Source organism: Podarcis vaucheri (assembly GCF_965113315.1).
Source record: "Podarcis vaucheri genome assembly, chromosome: 10".
NCBI lineage: Eukaryota > Metazoa > Chordata > Lepidosauria > Squamata > Lacertidae > Podarcis > Podarcis vaucheri.
In genome coordinates this window covers 11278092-11296049 of record NC_138748.1, presented here as the reverse complement: position 1 = coordinate 11296049, position 17958 = coordinate 11278092, and the positions used below count along the sequence as shown (strand labels likewise).

The 17958-nt window shown below is 44.4% G+C and overlaps 1 protein-coding gene across 7 annotated transcripts in view; it reads right to left on the bottom strand.

Moving 5' to 3' along the window:
* Positions 1-17958, bottom strand: part of GRAMD4 (GRAM domain containing 4) — a 101112-nt gene that overhangs the window by 40783 nt on the left and 42371 nt on the right. The window lies entirely within an intron of this gene.

Below are 17958 nucleotides of genomic sequence, written 5' to 3'. Positions count from 1 at the left end.
GGGATTCGAACCGCCAACCTTCTGACCAGCAAGCCCTAGGCTCTGTGGTTTAACCCACAGCGCCACCCACGTCCTTGATAGCCAGACTAAAATCAAGCACCAAACCTAGGAACTTAAAAGGCTGAATGGGTTGTTCATGTTCCCCAGGTGTACTCTGGAAGAGGAGTAGGCTTGGACAGTGGTATCAAATACAGTGGCACCTTTGTTCTCAAACGCCTTGGTTCCCAAACGCCAAAAACCCAGAAGTGTTCCGGTTTTTGAATGTTTCTTGGAAGCCAAACGTCCAATTGTTGGCTATTGTTTCCCAGACGCCTGCACCCATCAGAAGCTGAACCTTGGGTTTTCGAACATTTTGGAAGTCAAACGGACTTCCAGAACAGATTAAGTTTGGCGCTTTTGTTTTTGCTCTTTATTCTGCGTTTTTGAGGCTTTTTCGATTCATGTGTTTTTGTGACTGTGTGGAACCCAATTCAGCTACTGATTGATTCTGTGACTGCGGAAATGGATGAAAGGCCCACATCCAAACAATGATGGATCACCAGTGCAGGTAAGAAATAGTAATAATTTTAATTTTTATCATCTACAATACTGTCCTATTTATTTTATAGTACAGTACATTGATTATTGCTTTCATTATATGGATCAATGGGCTTGTTACATAGTAAAATTCGGATATCCAGAACGGATTAAATTTGAGAAACAAGGTTTAGCACAAAGATGGAAATCACAAGAATTACCAACGATTGAGGAGTGGCAGATGATGATGATGGAATATGCAGAATTGGCCAAAATGACTGTGAGGATTCGGAACCAAGGCGATCAGAAATTCCAGAGAGATTAGAGTAAATTTATTGAGTATTTAAGAGATTATTGTAAAAACTTGAAGAAACTAGAAGGACTGACATAAATCCTGCAACATAGGGTAATTATTAGTATCTGACCATTAACAACAGAAGGACTCGATTTGTATTAAAGGACAGAAACTGACATTAGAAAGGCGTGCATAACTTATGAGGAAACAGAAAACCAGTTCAAGGGAGGGAGGGAAGCCATGAGCTCAGCGGAGCAAATGCATTTGATTGATTATTGTAATGTTGTTATATGTTTTATTAATGAAAATAATAAAAATTATATCAAAAAACGTTTGAGAACCGAGGTACCGCTGTAGTATTATATGGGTCATACTTGTGAAGCGAATATTCCTTCACATCTCATAGATAGCTTGCATGCATCCAGTGAAGAGTACGATTGGTAATGCAAAGCTCATTCTACATTAAATGCCTTTGCCATTCTAAAGCCATACGCACAGGATATTTTTTGTTTTTTTGCTTTTTTCTAGGAAGGAAAGTGCTTCTGACAATACTGGCTTACTAATAATGCCAGCTATTATTGCTTTTAAAGGTCTAGCCCGCCGGATTAACATAGTGCAGTGCTCATGCTAGGTTTATGAAAGGCTTCTTTTGTCCATTTGCCTTCATTTTATTTTTAATGACCTTTTAAGAATTGTTTGCACAGTCACTCAAACTAATGCAGGTGGGTGGGAAATGAAACAGCGGGCGGGGGGGGGGAGAAGGGAGGATAACTTTGAGTCATCCAAGGGTTTGTACACTCTGGTTTTAAGGTAATTATTCAGATACCATGCTGGCCTCAAAAGCTTTCCTCATTGTTCTGTGGAGGAAGCTCTAAAAAAACCCCACAAAAAACACCAGAGGGAAGATGCAACATCAGGTGATTTTTATGCTACCGTATACTGTGTACCTTTTTATTTATTATAATTACTTTATTTATTAAATTTCTAGACTTCCCTTCATCTGAGAACCACAGGGTGGTTTACAATATAAAAACACAAAAATGTGTAGCGTAGTAAGAAACCAAAACAATACACACACACATACCCAGTTTGAAAGACTGTTTAATTAACCAAAGGACTGGGAGAAGAGGGATGTTTTTGCCCGGCGCCTAAAGATATGTAATGAAGGTGCCAGGTGAGTCTCCCTGGGGAGGAAATTCTAGAAGGCATCGCAGAAAAGTCCCACTCTCTTGTTGCCACCCTCCCGACTGTTTGTGAAGGAAACACCCAAATAAAGGTCTCAGGTGATTATATCTCAATTCTTCAGCGAGATCTGGAAAGGAGGTACAGTGGTACCTCGGGTTAAGAACTTAATTAAGAACTCTCCTCCTTGCAAAGTACAGTGGGACCTCGGGTTAAGAACATAATTCGTTCTGGAGGTCCGTTCTTAACCTGAAACTGTTCTTAACCTGAGATACCACTTTAGCTAACGGAGCCTCCCACTGCTGCCACGCCGCCACTGTGCGATTTCTGTTCTCATCCTGAAGCAAAGTTCTTAAACTGAGGCAATATTTCTGGGTTAGCGGAGTCTGTAACCTGAAGCGTCTGTAACCTGAAGAGTCTGTAACCTGAAGCGAATGTAACCCGAGGTACCACTGTATTCTACTTGTAATGGTTCTAGGGGTTGCTCGTGTGTAAATCAACGCCACCCTTGGCTGGTTGCCTGAGTGAACCCTTTCTGTCTGGACAGGCATTTGCCCGTGGCTCTCTCAATCGCTGGCAGAATCCGTCAGTGGGCGTTTCTTGAACTTCTTCCAGCAAAGAAGCTCTTTGACGCGTAGTCTCCGCCTACTTTCCCTGCGCGGAAGCCTTCTGCACAGGGAGGGTGTGGGCATCGGAGGACCCGAGCTCTCCCCACTGGTCCCCGGCGAGGAGTCTTGGAGCCACCTCGCCGATTCCCCCATCTGCCCCCCTTCTCCACTGGTGCTACGCTGATTTCCTTCCCCCAGAAGATGTGCTGCTTCTCTCCCTCCCGGGACACTCTCCGGAATCCCTCTGGAGCCCTCCCTCTCCCTCTGGCTCCGATGGCAGTTCCCTGACACTACTGAATACTTGAACTTCTTCAAGCTTCACATCAGGATAGGATTCTTGTTGGGTTTCTGATAACTGGAGATTTTCCACAGCTTTGATAGCTTTTCCTCCACCATTCTAGTTGCAGATACTTTATAACACTGGAACATATCCTACAAATATGGTTTTTACCCTGGTTCTTCTTGCATTGGTACCATATTTTACTTTAAATGTTGCATCGTTGCTCCTGAATTTCCGAAGATCATACACGGAAGCCAGGTTTGTGTGACATCTAACATGCAGATTTGTGATACTTAAATATAATAGTCTTATATACCCCATTAGTCTAAATGTCAAGGGGTGTCCACAATCTCGTCTCTCCAAACACGTCACCACTTTCTGCCCCGATGGATCTGGAGTTATGCTTGAAACTGAAAATAATAGCAACCCCCTTGGTCGCCCACAGAATTTCACGTGCTCGCTCTTCCTTAAACCATAGCAGGGGCACAGCAGTTGCACACATACAGAGCTCTTTTTGAAACACTTAAGGCAACATTTCAGAATGAGGCACCCACACGGTTGTGATGGGAAGAGAGGGAACACTTGTCTCTTGCTCTTAATGTATCTGTGATGAGTAAAACTCAGTGTTTCAACTCCTCCAAAGTTGCACCTTCCCCTTCTTGCAATATGTGAGGTCAGAGGTGTTTAGGAAACTGTAAAAAGCCCCATCCTTCCTTTAATTTTCTGACCTTTTTACACTAGTACAATGGTACCTTGGTTCTCAAACTTAATCCGTTCCAGAAGTCCATTCCAAAGCCAAAGCGTTCCAAAACCAAGGCGCGCTTTCCCACAGAAAGTAATGCAAAATGGATTAATCCGCTCCAGGCTTTTAGAAACAACCCCTAAAACAGCAATTACACATGAATTGTACTATGTAACAAGACCACTGATCCATAAAATGAAAGCAATAAACAATGTACTGAAGCCACACAATCAATCAATCAGTAGCTGAACTGGGTTCCACAAAAAGCCACAAAAATGCAAAATAAATAGCGAAAACAGACAGGCTCAAAACGGAAGCGTAACACTCAAAACGGAGCACATTTGGCTTCTGAAAAAAGTTCACAAACCAGAACACTTACTTCCAGGTTTGCAGTGTTTGGGTTCCAAGTTGTTCAAATACCAAAGCATTTGAGAAGCGAGGTACCACTGTACTGAAGTGTATTACATTTCAGATAGAGAAGACAAGCAGAAGCACTTTGCATGATCTGTTTTCCCCCCCAAGCAACATTAACACAGAACTGTGCAAATCAACGTTCTTGAACCAGATGCCTTCCAGATGTTGTTGGACTACGGCTTCCTTTATTCCTGACTAAGTTGGTTCCGGGAGGCCTCCCTGGAAGACCAGACATTGGAGACAAACAGGACCATTATCACCATGCTTTATTTGTGAGCTGTCAATAAGCATCTCATTGCCCTTCACAGGGAACAGAATGATGGACCGTTGGGCAATTGGCCTGATGTAGCAGAGCTTATCCATTCAAACCTATCCATTCTGAAGGAAATCAGCCCTGAGTGCTCACTGGAAGGACAGATCCTGAAGCTGAGGCTCCAATACTTTGACCACCTCATGAGAGGAGAAGACTCCCTGGAAAAGACCCTGATGTTGGGAAAGATGGAGGGCACAAGGAGAAGGGGACGACAGAGGACGAGATGGTTGGACAGTGTTCTCGAAGCTACCAGCATGAGTTTGACCAAACTGCGGGAGGCAGTGGAAGACAGGAGTGCCTGGCGTGCTCTGGTCCATGGGGTCACAAAGAGTCGGGCACGACTAAACGACTGAACAACAAACTACAAATGAAACAGCTGTACATTGCGTCCTACACAAGCTGGAGCAGGCACTTCATACCTGTGCAATGTTCTGACCAGAATGAAAGATGACAGGATAATTAGCTTAAACTAATTGAGAGTCAAACCCATAAGCTTAAATTGAGAGTCACCAAAGCAGAACTGCCGGTATGCTATGCTTGCAGAGGCCAAGTTAAATAATGAGGCCACTGGCAAGTTTAATGCCGTCAGCTGGCTGCGCGGATCAATGCTACTATTTCCCTGTGTAAACACAAGACAGAAATAGCTTTACTAAGCCCGTGTTAATTATGGCAAATCTCTTTAGAGGCTCTTTCCAAAATAGTATTTTGCATCAAGAGTATTGTATAATTGGTACAGACTGATCAAACCTCACATACCGTCCGACTTGTGGGCAGAGCCTTCACCTGTAATCAAAGAAGCATTTGCTACTTTTGATAATGCCGTTTACATTCAGAACTAGCAAATGGACATAAGATGATTTCTCGTATATGCACCGCCAAACCATAATTTAGCACCAAACCAAAAAACGAGCCTGTCCTTCCCCCCTCATCTAGCATGACCATGAAAAGGAGATTAAGAAATAATAATTTTATTTATGATTCTCAATTTTATACATTTCAATAATTTTACAATCATTTTAACATTTCAAAACTTGATTCCTTTCCCCTCTTTCTGTGGTTTCTTAAATTTATTTTTAATGTCTCTGCATATCCAAATTAACTTAATTTGCTCAGTTATCCATCTACTTTAAATATAGGTACCCCTGACCGTCTGTGTCCTGATGCATTAAATGAACCACCAACTTTTCTACGGCCCTCAAGTGAAAATTCCTATGAAGCAAAGAGCAAGGCATCCTCTGGGAGTTTAACAGGACTCCGTATGGCGAGGTGCCAAGCATTAGGGAGCCAAAAAAGTTAATGTAGGTCAGCACAGCCTTGTATCATTATGATTGGTCTGTTCGAGACTCTTAGCCTGTTTAACTTTAACCAACCCATTGGAGAGCAGCACAGTAGATCTTAGCAAAGCCACCCAGGAGTCAGCTGAAACAAAGGGAGCTTTGAACAAATAAAATGTAATTGGACAGGACTGAAAAAATGTGCTTACCAAGGGTTGCGGGGTTGCGGTGGGGAGATCAGATTTGTATGCTGAAGGAGGGTGGAAAATTTATGAAGGTTGTGTTATTTATTCATTTGTAGGATGATACATCCCCTCTTTTTGGCTTAAAAGGAGACCTTGTGGCAGTTCACATAGTGTGTGTGTGTGTGTGTGTGTGTGTCTTAACCTGAAACCGTTCTTAACCTGAGGCGCACTTTCACTAATGGGGCCTCCCGCTGCCGCCATTGCACAATTTCTGTTCTCATCCTGAGGTAAAGTTCTTAACCCAAGGTACTACTTCCAGGTTGGTGGAGCCTGTAACCCAAACTATTTGTAACCCGAGGTACCACTGTGTGTGTGTGTGTGTGTGTGTTTGTGTGTGTGTGTGAGAGAGAGAGAGAGAGAGAGAGAGAGAGAGAGAGGCGGGTGGCGCTGTGGTCTAAACCATTGAGCCTTGGGCTTGCCAATCGGAAGGTCAGCGGTTCGATTCCCCACGACGGGGTGAGCTCCTGTTGCTCGGTCCCTGCTCCTGCCAACCTAGCAGTTCGAAAGCATGTCAAAGTGCAAGTAGATAAATAGGTACTGCTCCGGCGGGAAGGTAAATGGCGTTTCTGTGCGCTGCTCTGGTTTCGCCAGAAGCAGCTTAGTTATGCTGGCCACATGACCTGGAAAAACTGTCTGCGGACAAACGTCGGCTTCCTCAGCCAATAAAGCGAGATGAGCGCCGCAACCCCAAAGTTGTTTGCGACTGGATTTAACTGTCAGGGGTCCTTTACTATCTATCTATCTATCTATCTATCTATCTATCTATCTATATCTATCTATCCACACACACACACACACAAAACCTACAGTAAAAATCAGCATACATGCATAAAGGAAAAGTGTTTTACTAATATTAACATGGCTGCGTTTTTTAGTAATAAAAAGGTAACATTTTGGTAATATTATTGATATTACAGTGGTACCTCGTGTTAAGAACTTAATTCATTCTGGAGGTCTATTCTTAACCTGAAACTGATCTTAACCTGAGGTACTACTTTAGCTAATGGGTCTCCTGCTGCTGCTGCGCCACCGGGCAATTTCTGTTCTCATCCTAAAGCAAAGTTCTTAACCTGTGGTACTATTTCTGGGTTAGCGGAGTCTGTAACTTGAAGCGTATGTAACCTGAAGCATATGTAACCAGAGGTACCACTGTATTTACATTTTAGTTAGAGATCTAAAAAAAACCACTAATGCTAGAGATTGCTTAGCAGGCCTTCTTAGGCAGGAAACTCAATGAAAGTGCAGCCACTGAGAATGTCCTCTCAAAAGATGCCGATGAGAACTGCTTTTTCAGCACTGTGGCATTTCCCCAAGAAGATCAAATCAGAGCTAACCGAAGACCCCCTAACAGATCAGACTCTCCTAAATGACACAGAAAGATGTGGCCTTTCCCATAGCTCTCGGGAGACACCCATGTCCCTTGTCCTACAATCTTCACACCGAAGGTCAGAGTACAAATTTCTTCACAACCTGTTCCAGCTGCTGCACTTATAACATATGCAAATGGCAACCCCACTTAAAGCGGTGGCCTTTTTTGGCAGGCTGCCTCTTCACACTCCAGGAATAACACGGATTACGACCACCACACACAAAAAACAGCAGCAGAAAGCGTCATGGCAAACGAAAATGATCCTTTCCCATGTCATTCCGCTCGCCTGCAAACGGACAGGTGGAAAAGCACTAAAATGTTTATATGGGCAGACTCCCCGCTAACTGCCATTCTCCTCCCTCGACCGCAGTTGCCAACTCATCAGTGCCAACGTTAACCACAGTCTCCTGAAAGCCAAGACCTGAAATGGAGTTTGAACTGGGTTTTGTAGCTACGGGAGGGCTGCCTGGGTGGCAATCTTGCATTTATCACGTGGACTTTGGGGGCAGGGACAAAGGGCAAGTCGAATTGCCAATTTTCCTCTTTCACGGGAAGGCTCAAACACTTAAGAAAATGCGAGGTGCTGAGATATGTGGATATATTTCCCCCCCCCCAAAATTTCTTTATTATTCCAAAACCAAAGAGAATTACAAACATCAAATTCAGAATCCATATTTGTTTTCTAACATAAACCTATTACATAAATTACCTGAATTAAAACATACCTAATTACTCTAAACTTCCCTTTGCTGTATATAAATACAACACGATTAGAAAATTTATATTATAAATGTTATTATAATTCCCATATACCCCCCACTCCCCTTCACCCATGTGTGATCTCAATTTTTTACTTCTTCCATCTTGTTGTGTTGTTATAATTTAATACCCGTTCAATTAATTCTGTTGTTATTTTCTTACTTAGCCCTGCACGTTTTGCACATTATTTATTCATATTTTGATTCCGGAACCATATTTTTTATGTATTCCTTCACTCCATTCCACTCTTTAATTATTCTCTGATTTGAGTGGCCTCTAATAATTGCCGTCAATTTTGCCATTTCTACAAACTCACAGAGTTTATTTTGCCATTCTAATGCTGATGGGATTTTCTCCCCCTTCCAATTCCTTGCAATCAATATCCTGGCTGCTGCTGTTGCGTAGAGGAATGCATTTTTCTTGTCTCTGGGGATGTCATTAGATATTAGCTAATATCTAATATCTAGAGATATGTGGATATTTGGTCCCCTCCTGCCTGCAAGATACTTACGATCAACAGGTTCTCTGCGGGGTTTAGCTCTCTTTCCCCTGCCAATGGAAACAAGCTCTCTAGTTTAGAAGAAATGCCAAACTGTAAAATAAAGCACACAAACTGAGCTTATTCATGGGGTCCAAAGGAAAGCAGCGTGATATGTTTGGCATCAGCTTAGTTGCAGGAGTTGCCGAAGGAGCCATACAGGGCGCCATCCAACCATCTTAGTGTTAGAATTCCTGCTCCATGGCTGCAGTCATGGGATTGTTGTCTATCCCTTGACAATATATGTTTTGACTCCACAGAGTGGGATGCGACGGAGACAGGAGGTTTGTGTTACTGTGTTCCGTGAAGTGGGACGATTGTCCTTTGTTCTTTTTTCTCTTTGCTGTCTGATGCTAGAGAGAGAGGGAGCCATGTTGCAGTGCTCCGTGTGTGTTTATATGTACAAAAAGTAGATTAGCCAAAATGCTGAGTTGCTGAGGGCTGTTACGCAACTGCTCCTCACACTTAGGGACTCCACTCTGGATTTGTGTAGGGTTTACTCCAGGCATCCCCAACCTTCGGCCCTCCAGATGTTTTGGACTACAGTTCCCATCATCCCTGCCACTGGTCCTGTTAGCTAGGGATCATGGGAGTTGTAGGCCAAAACATCTGGAGGGCCGCAGGTTGGGGATGCCTGGTGTCCTCCTTAGCCGCCTCTTCTCCTGAAGGTGCCCTGCAAGGCAGCAGAGGTTTAGGAGCAGAGCTTTTCTTCAGCTCGATGGGCTACCTTCCCAGGTTGACGAGCGCCATCTGCCCTTAAATTACACTGGCTCCCCAAATTTAGCACTGTTCCCTTGGTGAACGATGCAGCGAATTACAGACCACATTCCCAAACTGCGCGCATTTATATGAAGTAGCTACACACAGGCAAGCGCTGCCTTATTCTCTCCAGTACTGAGAAATGTTGAGGAAGGCTTATTGGTTTTTGCCATTAATTTGCAAAATTATACAGGATTACAGGTCCCCTCCTGATCACAGTCATAAAAACCGAACTGGTCAGGTCACAAATAAGGTGTCATGATAGAATTCGGATGGAGCTGATAGGAGCTATTCAAATTCCCGTGCTTACAAACCACCAAGCATTACTTTTATTTTTTATTTTACTCACAAGGTGTTTCGCTGATACTATTTTACTCACAGGCTATTACAGGAACGATGACAGATCTATCCCGGAACTTCAGCAAGTCTGGCATCTTTTATACACTAGAGATGTCACACAAATCCCTCATCTGTTAAGGGTTTAACAGAGTTCGCGGTGACTGGCTAACCTCTGAAAAAACCAAGACCTGCTGTTCCCAAAGAGGAGTGAAAAATTTATCAATCTAGGATTGAGTACGTGAGAAACGACTTCTGCAAGGGGGCTGGGACCAGTTTTTATAGCTCAGTCATCAGAAAAGCTCACTGTAACTGGGAAAAATGGCCGGTGAACACAACAGCAAGGCCTTGTTAGCTTTGCATCCATTCTCCTGTGCAAAATAAAGGCAGGCTGTTAAGCCTGTGATGCTCAGAAATCCACATGGGAGTGTTTTGCACTGGATGTTTCAACAAGCAGCTAATTGCATTGTTCTTCTCAATGCAACAGGAGATTTTGTTTATTTTAACAGAGAACTGTTTGAAAGGGTGCAGAGCCCCCTAACTCACATTTTACCATTGCTAACAACACCACTTGACAGTTGCAATTATTCATCCCAGTGAAACGTCTCCTTTCAAGATTCCTGGGTTTTTAAAAATGGTTTATTAAGGGCAGAATCAGGAGAGCTTTTTCTGCTTCACAGTGACTTAGTTGGAGGCATACAGCTAGCTTCTCTTAAAACAACAGCATCAGAAGAGACCCATGTTTTATGGAGCTTCCGTTCTAAGCGCATGCTTTTTGCAGAACCACCAAGTGGATTTCTGCAAGGCAGCCCCCAACAGAGGTTTTGACTTGCAGGTGTCTGGCACCCGGGTGGAGCTGATGGCAAAGCTTTTGCGGATGAAGCAGGCGGGCAGAACACTCAGCCCACTCTGACTCAAGGTGGGAAAGGTGTAAAAGGAAGAGGATATCGGAACAACCCTCCACATTTCCCCTTGCGGTGCTAATTTTGCAACCACTAACACAGCATCTTCAGTACTAGGACTGAGCAATATAGCAATATATCATCCAAAACCAGTTTGAAGTCCATATATGGTGATATCGGTTTGACACACACACTCTCTCTCTTTTATAAAAAAAAAAGTTTTGCAATTTAGACTATTCATTTAGACAACCTTAAAATATCAATGACTTCTTCGCTTTCCATGGTTCATTTTGCATTGCATAAATCCCAGCATGTTTCATATACAGTGGTACCTCTAGTTGCGGACACGATCTGTTCCGTGTGCTGTTCACACCCCAAAAAGTCCGCAACTAGAGCAGCGCTTCTGCGCATGCACAAAGCACAGAGAACACTTCTGCGAACGCGGCGAAACCCGGAAGTATACACTTCCAGGTTTGCAGCGTTCGCAAGCCAAAAAGGCGCAACATGAACCTAACGCAACATGAGGTATGACTGTGAACTAAACCATTCAGTATTCTATTGTCACTTCCATCAAAACTTATTTACACTGTTGAATTTATCTTAATGCTGCCAACGTTTTCAAAGGTACACAATTTTCCCTCATATAATCAATAAACATTTTTCCAATCTTCCGTAAACGAATGTTCTTCTTGTTCTCTTATTCTATACGTTAGATCCGGTCGGTTTGACCATTTTTGACCTGGCAATAGATTGTGAATCATGATGTGAGCGGGTGTGTGCTAGGCAAAAATCACGAAGCGGGGGAAACCGTGAAGCCAGTGGATGCCTCTACAAAGCTCCATCCTCATTTCAGACATCATGATATACCATGATTCTTAGCTGGTGATATATCATGATGCTGAAAACCAGGTATCGCCCAGCCCCATTCAGTCCTAGATGGCCTCTGAAGGAGAACAATAGAAGAAGAATGCATGTCTGTTTCGGATCCTTAATGGGCTGTGCAGCTCAAAGAAGGAACACATGCAGAATGAAAATGATGCTGATTTAATTCTGGGAACCAGTGGGAAATGAACGGTCCTGACCCTCACTTTACTACATAGGTGGGGAGCCTGAGGCCCAGGGCCCAATGCGGCCCTTCAGACCCCGCAAATCTGGCCCCCAAAACTCTCCCCAGACCACGCTCCTCACCAGCCCCATTTCTTGTCCCTGACTGCAATGTTGTCCTTAGTCCCTCTCACTTGTCTGGAGGGAGGCAAGACAGTGTGAGTGTCTGCAGAAACTAGCCTTACTGTACAAAGGTGAGAAACAGCTCAGTTGGTACAGCATGACATTCTTAATTGCAGGGCTGTGGGTTCGAGACTCACGATGGGCAAAAGATCCCTGAATGAAGGGGGCTGGACTGGATTACCCTCGTGGCCCCGTCCAACGCTACGATTCTACCAAAGGTAGCGTTCACATCCATTGCTCCGCCCAGTTTTGTCTCTGGCCCCACCCACCGCTGTCATGCGGCCCTTGAAAGATTGCACAGAGAGGAACACAGCCTTTGGACAGAAAAAGATTCCCCAGCCCAGCTCTAATGCAAGAAATGTTTCTGCAAGGTGACTAAATTTGGCCCGTTCCAGGACTGCTGGTATGTCCTTTGATCTACAAAGCTCTCAGTCTTTCTCTCTGAACATTAAAGGCTTCCCGTTTTCTATTAGCACCAGAGGCAAAATCATACGCCGCAAACTCGTTCTCAAGAGTGAATTCTTGTGCAGCCAAAATGGCAAAGCGATGCAGAAGAGGATTGTATAGGGTGTAGTGTTTTCTATTTTATCTGTGTATTTTATCTATAAGCCACCTGGGGAAAACGTAGGATGATGATGATGATGATGAAGAAGAAGAAGACAGAAAAAATATTCAGAGAAAAAAGCCCTAAGGGTGAATTTGCATAGATACAAATGCATTTTCCATCTTCCACATTTAGTTGCATTTCCCCCCAAAATGCAACCTCATTTTTAGGTGGCAATACAAGTTTCCAATTTTGACAAGAGGCTCATAACTCTTCAAAGTAACACACTGAAGTCTTGTCTTACGAACTTGCTGTTTACTTCCTCTTTATCATGAAAATACTCAAAAACCAGACCAACCAAATCCTGCACCCCCCAATAATACACTAACAGGCTTTCTTTGTTTTCGTTTTTAATGCTGGCTGGAAAATATTAGCACACATGACTCCCTCAACACAACACTTCACACATTCTTTTGTACTAAACATTTCCAAGACTTCTCAACAGCTTTAAACACATGCAAAACAAAAACTTCCAATTTGCTGGATTATATTATCCTACAAAGCATTTTTCTGTCGAAGATAATCCCTTACGTTCCTTAATATGGGCATTTTTTAAAAAACACGAGGCAGCAGTTTTGAAACACTCTTATAAATAAAATTATAAAGTACTATACCATGAAACAGGGGGAAATTTCCCTCCTTGCTGCAGTCTCAAGCATAGTGTTTTGTTAGCATCCTGATTACTTCTGTTTTCTAGCTCGCTTCCCTTTTGGTTCCACAACTGAAGTAATGGACTTGAACGGCTACAGGTTGCCAAATCTCAGAACTTGGGCAGACGATAAGTGAGGGTTGCTAGTGAAAAGTGACAACCCGGAAGCAGAAGGGTGAGTGTGAGCAGGCAACTGAAGCTCTAACGGAAGAAAAGGAAAACAAATATACCCGAGGGCAGGCGAATCGCCTCCCTTTTTCTCCTCTCTGTTAGGAAGGCTTTAGGCAGGGTGCCTACGATTTTTCGAGAACGCTATTTTAACACGGCGGCGGCGGATAAAGTGCTGTGTCAAGCTGTCTTCAACAACTGTATATATTACTAGGTCATGCATGGATCAGGTATCTAGACCCGTAGGTGCTCTGATGGTATCTGTCAGGCATTTGTTACAGCATTAGCCTAGCACCAAAGGTCCAGAGAAGAGCAAGAGGCAGACAACTGCAGATACACACTATTTACTGGCTCAGAAAGGAATGGGGCAGACCCAAAGCACATCATTTATAGGCTTCTGAATCACGTTGTAGCCTTGAGCAGGACTAGAAAACTCAGAAATATAGCCTAGGTTCCTTAAACTAAGGTCACAGTCACCGGAACGAAACGTCCAGTTGCTATTTGGGGGGCTCTAAATTCTTATTTTTCAAACAATGGACTGATTGGGATTTGATTCTCAGTTAATAATGTTAGTAAGAATTTTGTTATTTATACAACGCCCATCTGGTTGGGTTTTTCCCAGCCACTCTGGGCGGCTCCCAACGGAACACTAAAAACAGAATAAAACTTCAAACCTTAAAAACTTCCCTAAACAGGGCTGCCTTCAGATGTCTTCTAAATGTCTGGTAGTTGTTTATTTCCTTGACATCTGGTGGGAGGGTGTTCCACAGGGCGGGCACCACCACCAAGAAGGCCCTCTGCCTGGTCCCCTGTAACCTCACATCTCGCAGTAAGGGAACCAGCAGAAGGCCCTTGGAGATGGACCTCAGTGTCTGGGCTGAGCGATGAGGGTGGAGATGCTCCTTCAGGTATAGGGCTTTGAAGGTCAGCACCAACACTTTGAATTGTGCTTGGAAATGTACCGGGAGCCAATGTAGGTCTTTCAGGACTGGTGTTATGTGGTCTCGGCGGCCGCTCCCAGTCATCAGTCTAGCTGCCGCATTCTGGATTAGTTGTACCTTCAAAGGTAGCCCCACTTAGAGTACATTGCAGTAGTCCAAGCGGGAGATAACCAGAGCATGCACCACTCTGGCGAGACAGTCTGCAGATAGGTAGGGTCTTAGCCTGCATACCAGATGGAGCTGGTAGACAGCTGCCCTCGACACAGAATTGACCTGCGCCTCAGGCGAAGAACGTCAAGAACTTAAAGAAGAAAGGTCGCTTTGATCCAGGGACAGTTCACATACTATATTGGCCTATTCCGACCTCTTTTTCTGTAGCAGCTCAGGCTGCACTGAAAAAGCAATTTGGTTCCATAAATTCAATCCAATTGGGCAGATAAAATACAGCTGATGGAATTCTACAGTGTGTGAAAACAGTCCCGATCCAATGATCCCCAGGCATGTACCTCCATATAGTGATGACAGGCGCCAGACTGGCACCCAGACATCTTTACTTGGTGGGAAACGCACCTGGCGCTTGGCTAATTTCAAACACTGGTTGAGGAAACACAGAGGTTAGATTTCCCTTCGACACCATGGGGGAGGTCTTTGGTGTACACAAAAGGCCTCTACAAATCCACAGGCCAGCAGCTGTCGAGAAACGCCTCTGCTTACCGGGCGGGAGAAACTCTCCTCCTTGCAAAGTACAGTGGGACCTCGGGTTAAGAACATAATTCGTTCTGGAGGTCCGTTCTTAACCTGAAACTGTTCTTAACCTGAGATACCACTTTAGCTAATGGAGCCTCCCACTGCTGCCACGCCGCCACCGCGCCATTTCTGTTCTCATCCTGAAGCAAAGTTCTTAACCCGAGGTACTATTTCTGGGTTAGCGGAGTCTGTAACCTGAAGCGTCTGTGACCCGAGGTACCACTGTATTACAATTACAAGAGCTCTAATTCAAGGCCAAGTGAATCACTTCGAGCGAGGTGACAAAATTCAAAGCACACACAAGTCTAAACCAACACTGTCAAGCTATGCTTTGGCTTGTTTATCCGCTGAAAAGGAAGAAAAAGCAGGCCCTCAGCTCAAGGCCACTAGGGCAGCAGCAGACAGAAGGCACAATACAAAGACTTGTTTGAACTAAGCCCATGTGATACAGGTAGAAACTTTCCAGCCCAGCTAGAGGCAGCATGCAAAATCCTCAGTTGGATTAGGAAGCATGTGTGCAAAATTTGCATGGTTCGGCTGGCAGACTGGAACATGCAAACCCCCAGGTCGGTAAAGGGCTGAAACTCAGTGGGAGAGCATCTCATATACATGCAGATGGCCGCATGTCCAAATGCCGACATCTCCTGGCAGCGACCCCTGTCTCAAAGTGCAGGGGGGTCCCTGCCAACCAGTGTAGAGCAGAGTTTCTCAAACTTGGCTCTCCAGTTGGTTTTGGACTACAGTTCCCATCATCCCTGACCACTGGTCCTGCTAGCAAGGGATGATGGGCGTTGTAGTCCAAAAAACAACTGGAGACCCAAGTTTGGGAAACTCAATCCTAAACTAGGTGGAACAATGGCCTGACTCTGTATAAGGAAGCTTTCTGTGGTCCTCTAGCACTTAAAGAGCTGGAATCTTATGAATCCTAAAACGGAGCTGGGCTGGGGGGGAGGAGTCAGATTCAATCTCCCTGCTCCTCCCCCCCCCCTTGCCAAGTCAGCAATCGGTGGGATTTTGTCATTCTATGAAGAGCCGTATGTGTGCCACTCCTGCTAAACACCATGCCCTCTGCTAGATTGGAGCCAGATCATAACTGTCTTAGGTTTCAGGACCAGAAGGGACAAGCCAGAGGGTTTTTATTATTGTTGTTGCTGCTGTAGTTTTGTTAGTTGCTTGCTGCGTAGCATGCCTCCAAGCGGTCTGCAATTGTAAAACACACACACAAACACACACACCAGAAACCAAAGCAAATGAAGCAGCATTATTCACACACACATAAAAGCTCATCCTGCACCATGGAGCAAAAGCGAGCAGGGTTAAATCAGAAACACCCTCTTCAAATTGCTCCTCGCCTCGTGCTTAGTCACTGTGCAAACTGTTGCCACCCAATGTGTGCACAAGAGGGCGGGGGAAGCACCTTTCACACACCCCCTGGCATGTTCCCACACCTGACAGGCGACTCTCGGCACCATAGCCATGTGCCAGGATTGTGTTTATTAAGCAGAGAAGAGAGTGCCACAAGCCTCGAGATCACCAGAATCATCATCATCATCTTGCCTTGCAACAAACAGCACTCCATGCTTCCAGGGAAGAGGCCCCACCCCAACCAATATTTCCTGATTGACTGGCAAGCAGAAAGGAAGCTCTCCTCCTAATCGCTCAATATCGAAATTTGTCTCCCCTATTCAGAACAGGCTGATGTAAGAAGGCACTAGCTTTCTGCCGCCAGAAATTGGAGATGCTTCCTCACATTTGCCTTGATATGCTGACCCCGTGGGTTGTTTCTCTGGCTTGCAGCGAGGCAGTTAAAAAAAGAAAACTTGCCTAGTACTCCTACCCATGTAAACAAGCCCTCAGACGATCTATTTTTATGTACAGTCGCTGCTTTTCACCTTAATTGTGTCTTGCTCAGAATGAGCTGAACAATGGCTACGTAGGCGTGTAAAGCCAAACCATGGTTTAGTGTTACATGCACCATCAGGAAGTAGTCTTACGGCTCATGCATTTTCGCCTCTCCCCCGCACCCTTTGGCAAGGAGGAGGACTCTGCCGGAGTTTAGTTTTACCTTCTACCTGGGCCACCTGGGCCAGGGATCGTGTTTTAAAATGAACTCTGGTTGGTTAAAAAAAAAACAACCTTCAGAAACTGTGGTTGACGTTTCCTTCTTTTGAAAATGGCCAGTTTGTTTTCAAACTATGATCCAATGACATCAAGCTAACATTTTAGGAAACTCAAACTAAGTTCTGGGTCATAGCAGCTCCTTTCTGCTCACGCGTGTAAAGCTGTATCCGTTTTCAGTTTCCACAATCAGACAACTAATGGTGAGCAACTATTTTTTAGATGTTACTTGATTAATTCAAACTTACAGTAGCACCCACAATACCCATCTGTCTTTAACACTGGGGAGAACAGATTATTATTATTATTATTACTAATAGCCAGCCCATCTGGCTGGGTTCCCCCAGCCACTCTGGGCTGCTCCCAGCAGAATAACAACAACAACAACAACAACAACAGCAGCAGCAGCAGAAGAAGAAGAAGAAGAAGAAGAAGAAGAAGAAACATCTGTTCACATCTGTCACAGTTCTACAGCCTGCTTATTCTGAACGCATATACAAATGTGACCTCCGATTGAAACCAAAATACTTTGGTTTTAGTTATCGTAATATAACTGAAGCAGTTTGACCACTTTATAAACAGTTTTGCATTATAGTTATCCAGCTTACATCCTTCAAGCAGAGGGCTGTGTCCTAACACTGCCATCTTCCATTCACACAAAGGAGTTTCTTCCCCGCCCCTCCTGCAAGATCCCATGTCATCAAAATCTGCACTGGGAAGGTCCCCTGACTCTTTGGAGTGGATGCAGGTAGCAGGAAAGGAAAGGGGACAGAGTAGAAATTCAGTATGTGCACATGCACACACAATAGAATTTGAAAGCAGGCAGCTGCTGTGTTTATAGGACTTGATAGAAAAACCTTGCTATCCCGAAAAGAACCACACTGAGGATTCCATCTGAAAAGGAAATTGTTCTTTTCCCTCCCTGCAAAGCGCACCTCCATCTCTCCATCAATAGTTAGAAGCTTCCGAGCC